The following is a 7,514-nucleotide window of genomic DNA, read 5'->3' as shown; positions in this document are numbered from 1 at the left end:
ACACCCTTATCTCAAAAATGTCCCTGGCACAGTCCTTAGTTGGGAGGGGTTGGACTGGGTTCGTTCCAGGAAACCCTTATCTCAGAAATGTCCCCGGAACAGTTTTCATTTGAGAGGGGGTCTGACTCTGGTGTGAGAGTTCAGAATGTACTCTGGGGTGAGAAGTTCTGGTGGTCAGTAATTTTCCTCTTTCAGGTTATGATGTTTGTGCAGGAATAGAAACCCTGACTAAGACAACTTCTCACTCTTTACACATTTTTATAGTTTGAAACTATGTAGCTTGGTCTGTGCATGGTGTGCATTTGAACTCGGGGCCTCCAGAAGAGCAGTGAGTGCTCTCAAGCCCCGAGTTATCTCTCCAGCCCCCTAGAAAAGGAGTTTCAATGGTAAATCCCACAATGGGGCTGGCCTGGCAGTGGGAAGCAAGCGTGGTCAAGACTGGCTAAAATGTGTCCAGCAGAAAAAAATCTCTCTTTCTCCCTTTTTAAAAAATAACTGGCAGGAATTTCATCTCTCTTTCTATGGGCTCTCTTTGTATTGGTTCCAGTGAGTGCAATGCTGCAGAGCTATGATCTGAGTGGTTTGTGTCGATAACTGTAGGCAATGCTTTGTCCCAAAGCACTGAGAAGAAGCCCTGTTAGTCCCTCAGTCTCACTTATGGTTGTAAGGCCTTGGGCAATGGGCCTAGTTTGTTTGTTAGGCTTTAGCAGTGGAAGAGTATCTTGGTGGATCAAGGCCAAGGAATGCCACAAAGTCACCATGGAACAGGTATCACAGAAGAGGTTTGTTGGGGAGGGTGCTATACAGAGGCTGCCTCTGAGCAAGGCTGGAGGAGAAAGACAGCAGGCTGTGAAGCCACTGGCTTTACAAAGGGGGGTAGCACATGAGCTTAGGGAGAATATGCCACTTGTTGAGACAGTTGGAAATATGTCGAATTTGGCTTTGTCCAGGACGTGGTACTCAACTCCATTGGATTATGCCTGACTTTCCCCTCTTTACCTCCTGTCTGCTTCCGTCCAGGGCAACTCTTACATATGGGGATCTGAGGTCAAGAAACTGTCACCTCTGACAAACAGTCCTTCCAGATAGGGTTGAGAAATTATTCAATAGCAGGCTATCAGGAGCCGATTAAATTCCCATCACCCCTATGTCTACCCCTCTTCCTTCTTCTAATGATCTTTTTGCTTGCTTCCTCTATGACCAGACAGAAGGCTGTTGCAAAGAGTGGCCAGCTGTATATGGAGGCTGCCCTTACTGGCCTAGTTTGTGTCATGTGCCACTTACACATCCTTGCTCCAATTCCCTCCTCTGTTGACAAAATGGGGCCCTTCACCTCTCCATCACAGATCTGAAGGGTTCCCAGGTGGGAAGTGGGTGAGAGCTACAAACTCTACCATTTCTTCAACCCCAGCACCTGGTGAGCATGATTAAAAACCAGAGAGAATACACCTTGACTATTCAACCCCTGGAGATAGGGGAGGTAAAAGAGGTGATTCAGTATTCCTCCAGGGTCTGAACCTCTTTAACATCCCCTCTCCTAAATGACATAAAGACCTGTCTCTTTGTCTCCTGTTTCAGACTCTGATCTTAGCCTACCACTTCTTAATGTCACCTAACTTGGCTGCTTTGGGGATTGCTGCTGTGTGTTATACCTCAAGAGGTAGGACAGGTTGTGGGAACGATAGTGATAGGTGACCAAAAGTTTGTGTGTGTGTGTGTGTGTGTGTGTGTGTGTATCTATATCTATTCTTTTTTGTTTGTTTGTTTTTCGAGACAGGGTTTCTCTGTGTAGCCCTGGCTGTCCTGGAACTCACTNTGTAGACCAGGCTGGCCTCGAACTCAGAAATCCGCCTGCCTCTGCCTCCCAAGTGCTGGGATTAAAGGCGTGCGCCACCACGCCCGGCGTTATATCTATTCTTTGAATGTGGAGCTCAGCAGCTGCTAAGCTGTGTCTGCAGGTGCCCATCCCTGGGTAGTAAGGTCTAATTTCTTTTTGACAGGTGTGCCACAGGGGCAAAGAAAGATCCCAGTTAGTGGCCTAGGACCCTGAGGGCATAACCTGATTTTTCTGTTACAGAGAGGGAGAAGAGATGGGTTAGGTCTAGAAGGTGTAGGGCTAGGGCCTAAAGGAGGGAGGGCCTGTAGGAACTTCTGAAAGGGCTTGGTGATGGATGTGAGAGGGGTTTTATGAAGGGCCAAGGAAGGGCTGTCTCATATAGGGGGCAAGGAGGGAAAGGGGGGCGATGGTGGTGGCTCAGAATCCAGGAACATTCTTTGGTATACTCCAGAAGCCTGGGGCCCTCTTTTTGGATTATCTCCAGAGAAAGCATTGTTTCTAGGAGCACTATGCCTACAGTCCCTTTCAAATCACCTTGCTTAGCACAATGAAAACATCTGAATTTTTTATTTTTCTTCACACCTTTTGAGATTACTTCCACTAAGGTTGCATCACAAGTATGAGATCCAATATCAGCCATATTTCTAATCCATTCATATATTGGTGCTGATCTTGGCCTGATCGCTTTTTACATGCAGAACTAGCATTTTGGAAAGCCAAAGATTGGTTAATACTTAGCAAGCTTCTGATTCTGACACTCTTCTATTTACAGCTGAAGTCAATCTTTGTTAAAAGAAAAAACAATCACTGAGCGCTTCCATTGGACCCTGTATAATTTTAGTAAATGGTTCCGACCCTTTTCCTGTTTCTTCAACCTTGTCCCAAGCACTGAAAGCTGCTGTACAACACAGCGCTAAGGTGGCATCGTCATACTCAATTTGCACTTGTATTTCAGCACATGAACCTTCACCTAGCAGCCGATCCTGGGAAATATTGATACTGCTGGCCCTGTTCTATCTCCTTAGCTTCTTCTTTTCAACATCTATGTCTTGGACAACCAGGATGGGACTTGATAGAGCAAATGCTGACTAAATCCACCAAACTAATGCAGCATGCGGCTGGGGCTGAAGTGTGGTCCTCAATGGATCCTCAGTGGAACTACAATATCCCCTGGGGCATTCTAGCTAGAGATTGGTTTAGAACTTGCCTCTAAATAGTTTCAGCTGTCTCTTTTATAATGGGGTCCATCCCAGGAGCAGGTCATAAAGGCAAATACCACAAGAACTTATATACAGGTACAGGAAGAGCTGCTGGGTGGTTGGTTCCAGTCCAAGCTTATTGTGGCTAACTAAACAAAGCAGTTCTGTAAATTAATTATCTTTAATACAAATATTTGCAGTGAATTAATCCAGCAGCTGTATTTCTTTACCTTTTGCTAGTTGCCAATAACCACACAGAAAAAGCAAGATTTATTTAAAACTACATCTCAATAGCTGAGCAGTTAAATTATCTACCTTATCATTCTATGCTAATCCTGCTGCCCCACAGTCCCTTCCCATGATACTCCCATATTATTATTGATCTGGCTCGTTGGGCTTCAGGTGTGTTTCTGTGACCTCTCTCTGGATTCCTTCCTCATGGCTCCAGTTCCTCCATCCTCCTGGTTCATCTGAATATCCCTCTCTCCCTCTCTTCCTCCTCTGGCTGGCAGATGTCCCACCCTACCTTCTATTCTGCCCAGCCATTAGGTAATCAGCATATATTAACAAGGCAGAGAGCCAGGCAGTAGTGGTACATGCCTTTAATCCTAGCACTTGGGAGGCAGAGGCAGGTGGATTTCTGAGTTCGAGGCCAGCCTGGTCTACAAAGTGAGTTCCTGGACATCCAGGACTATACAGAGAAACTCTGTCTCGGGGAAACAAAACCAAAACCAAAACCAAACAAAACCAAGGCAGAGAATAAATGGTAAGAACTGTTTACACAAACTTGAGACAGGAGATTCTTGGTATAAGCATTACACAATGCTGTGTCTGTAAATATGAGGGCAGAGAAATCAGCATTTGAATAACACAAGCATTAACTTTACAGTCTGCAACACCATTATCCCTCCACAGTTCTGACTGACTTCTGTTGTGATAGGTTTCCATGAGCAGGAAATGTAACTATGCAATCAGCTTGGGCATGAGAAAGTTTTTTAGTAACAGCAGTAACAATGTATGAGAAAGTTTCCTTATAACATTAGTAACAGTGCTAAGTGGCCGGCTAGACAGATACTAGTTACCTAACCCTTAACATGTTACCTAGGCCTTAACACTAACCACTACTCCAACCCACAAAGGCATTACTTTGGATAGAAAGCATCTAATCCAGTCCCTCGTGGTCCCTTCTGCCATTCTATGATTCATAACAGTAGCAAAATTAGTTATGAAGTAGCAACAAAAATAATTTTATGGTTGGAGGTCACCACAATATGAACTATATTAAAGGGAGGCAGCATTAGGAAGGTTGAGAACCATTGGCTTAAGATATATTGGAGAGATGGCTCAGTGGTTAAGAACACTCACTAACTGCTCTTCAGAGGTCCTGAGTTCAATTCCCAGCACCATATGGTAGCTTACAACCATCTGTAATGGGATCTGGCACCCTCTTCTGGTATGTCTGGAGATAGATAGCTACAATGTACTCATACATGAAATAAATAAATCTTTAAAAAACAAACAAAAAAGAGATTTTTTGTGTGTGTCTGTGGCTCCTTGTACTAGTACCTTTTTATTGGTAATCTGACTTTTAAAAAGAGAAACTTCTATCTTAATAATTTCAAAAAAAACCAACACAGAAACATCTGCGCTAGTGTCTACCAAAAACTTAATTGAGTAGCTTTTTATTGACACAGTGACTCAGAGCTCTTGGAGGTCTAAGATTGTACAGTCCAGCCCCTTTATTCTGATTTATTATCCATTTCTCTGTGGTCAGGAGGGTTACTGTTTTTCTAGGTTTGGGATGGGATTTCTTTTTTAAAATTCTTTTAAATTTTATTTATTTATTTATTTATTTATTTATTTTGGAGACAGGATACATTTGTTTGTTTGTTTGTTTTGGAGACAGGGTTTCTCTGTGTGACCCTGACTGTGGCTGGCCTTGAACTCACAGAGATCTGCCTGGCCCTGCCTTTCTTTTTTTGTTTTTGTTTGTTTGGTTTTGCTTTTGTTTTTTGAGACAGGGTTTCTCTGTATAGCCCTGGCTGTTCTGGAACTCACTTTGTAGATCAGGCTGGCCTCGAACTCAGAAATCCACCTGCTTCTGCCTCCCGAGTTCTGGGATCAAAGGCATGTGCCACCACTGTCTAGCTGTTTCTAGCCTTTCTTACTTTCTTACTTTCTCTCTCTCTCTTTCTTTTTTTTTCTAAATATATGTAGATTGATCTGTTTGTAGTGGGCCCATGTTCCATTTTTTGTTTTTAAGGATCTCTCCCTTAAACATAAGCAGTGTCAGCAGTAGGAGCTCAGAGTCAGCTTACTGGAAAGCAGCCAGCATAGTCTTTGCCTCTCTCTATGTGTGTGTGTGTGTGTGTGTGTGTGTGTTGCCTCTGCCTTTTAGTGTTTTGGTTATAGCAAACTTTTTAGGCCACTTTGATGAACCTAGATGTTTTTATTCCTGTAAAGCCCTCTATCTTTTGGAGTTTTCTGCGCATGTCTGGAGCTGATTGACAAGAGCAAAATTTAATGCCTGAGCATTTATTTATTTATTTATTTTGAGATAATGGGTCAAAAAGGATATAAAATTTGAAAGCTTTTTATAATTACTCAAGAAATGCCCCAAGATACTCTTTTGAGCCCCGAAGAACCCCAGTGGTCTTAGATAAATTAGTGGGTTTTTGAGCAGTACCCTGAATTTCAGTCATAAGGTATCAGTGGAAAGCATTCAGGGCCTGGGAACCTACACGTGTCCTAGGATCCCTTCAGGGTGTTTGGATAGAAGAGCTGCCTCAAATGACAGTAGCTTTTAGCTGGGTGGTGGTGGTGCACATCTTTAATCTGAGCACTTGGGAAGCAGAGGCAGGTAGATTTCTGAGTTTGAGGCCAGCCTGGTCTACAGACTGAGTTCCAAGACAGCCAGGGCTACACAGTGAATCCCTGTTTTGGGATGGTGGTTGTGGGAAGAGACAGTAGCTTTGAGCATCTATCTGTGTCCATGGCTGAGACCAAAAAGCTTTCCTCGGCCGGGCGTGGTGTCGCACGCCTTTAATCCCAGCACTCGGAAGGCAGAGGCAGGTGGATTTCTGAGTTCGAGGCCAGTCTGGTCTACAAAGTGAGTTCCAGGACAGCCAGGGCTATACAGAGAAACCCTGTCTCGAAAAACCAAAAATAAATAAATAAATAAATAAATAAATAAATAAATAAGCTTTCCTTGCTTCTGCCCCAGGCTGTTCCCTTTCCTCTAAAGAGTCAAGAGTCGCTGGCAAGCATGCCAGATGGGGTGGTAGGTGTGGAGGACAGATTACAGGGGGACAGTAGAAAGCAGAGAAAGGCATGTAGATCAGGAGAGGGCACAGTCGTTCTCTAGGCCATTGCCTTCGGCTCCAGCAGTTGTGGGAGCCTCCCACAATGGGAAATCAGAGGCTGCTACCTGAGTTGGTTGGAGTGTGGCAGGTTCTCAAACAGGGACCTGAGTTGGTTAGGGGTGTAGCAGGTTCTCAAACAGGGAGCCAGAGGTGGTGAAGGATGTGCAGGAGGGTTGGGGAAACTGGGAATCTCTCTATCAGGAGGCAGAGAGGTAACCACAGAGGAGAAGAAACAAGGGGTACAGATACAGAAGGGGAAATGGGTGAAGTAGAAATGGGAGAGAGGTGTTGGGGTCGATGGAGTGGGGTGGGTCAGGATGGAGGGGCCTGAGGTTGGGGAGGAGGAGGACGAATCTGGAAGAGGTGGGAGAGATGAGGAAGATGGCTTGTAGACAAGGGGTAGAGGAGCCTAGTAGACGTGGCAGGCCATTTGGCAGGAGGCCAGTCAGTGATACAGAGGTTTTTTTGTTTTTTTTTTTGTTGTTTGTTTTTGTTTTTTTTTTAATGAAAATGGGCCTTTGTCATATATGACATATTGTGAACATTTCATTGTACAAGTAAAATACCCAATAACAAGATAGCATTGATTAATTTAAAAGTCGCTGATTGCACTTAATTAATGCTGAAATAATACTCTGTATAACAGATTTTATCCATTGTAAAGTCTATAAAAATCATATCACACGTGAAATTTAACAGAGTACTGTAAGAACTTGGATAAATGTTGTATACTTTGGGATACAGAATAGTGGATGGACATGTAAATCAAACCGGGATTTTTCTGAATGATTTCACAGAAGGCATGGCAACTGTTTTTGAAAGATGGAGAAAGCAAGACTTTACCTGATTGGACAGCATGAAGACAGTGAGAGTTATGATAAATGTTACCAAGTAATATAAAAGTAGTTTACTGTATGGTAAGGGTAATGATGGGTTGGGATGAATTCCGAGAACCTTATAGAGAAAAGATAGGCCAGCTTCAGTCGCTTCCTGTACTAAGAGGAAATGGTTCTCTTTACATGAAAACCTCACTGTACCATGGAGGGATTTTGTTTTGTTTTAGAGAATAATCCCGAGGCAAACTCTTAACCAAGTGTGTGTGGGGGGGGGGGGGGG

The sequence above is a fragment of the Mus caroli genome, chromosome 9 (genome assembly GCF_900094665.2).
Source record: "Mus caroli chromosome 9, CAROLI_EIJ_v1.1, whole genome shotgun sequence".
Taxonomy (NCBI): Eukaryota; Metazoa; Chordata; class Mammalia; order Rodentia; family Muridae; genus Mus; species Mus caroli.
Note: the sequence above shows the minus strand (reverse complement) of the source record.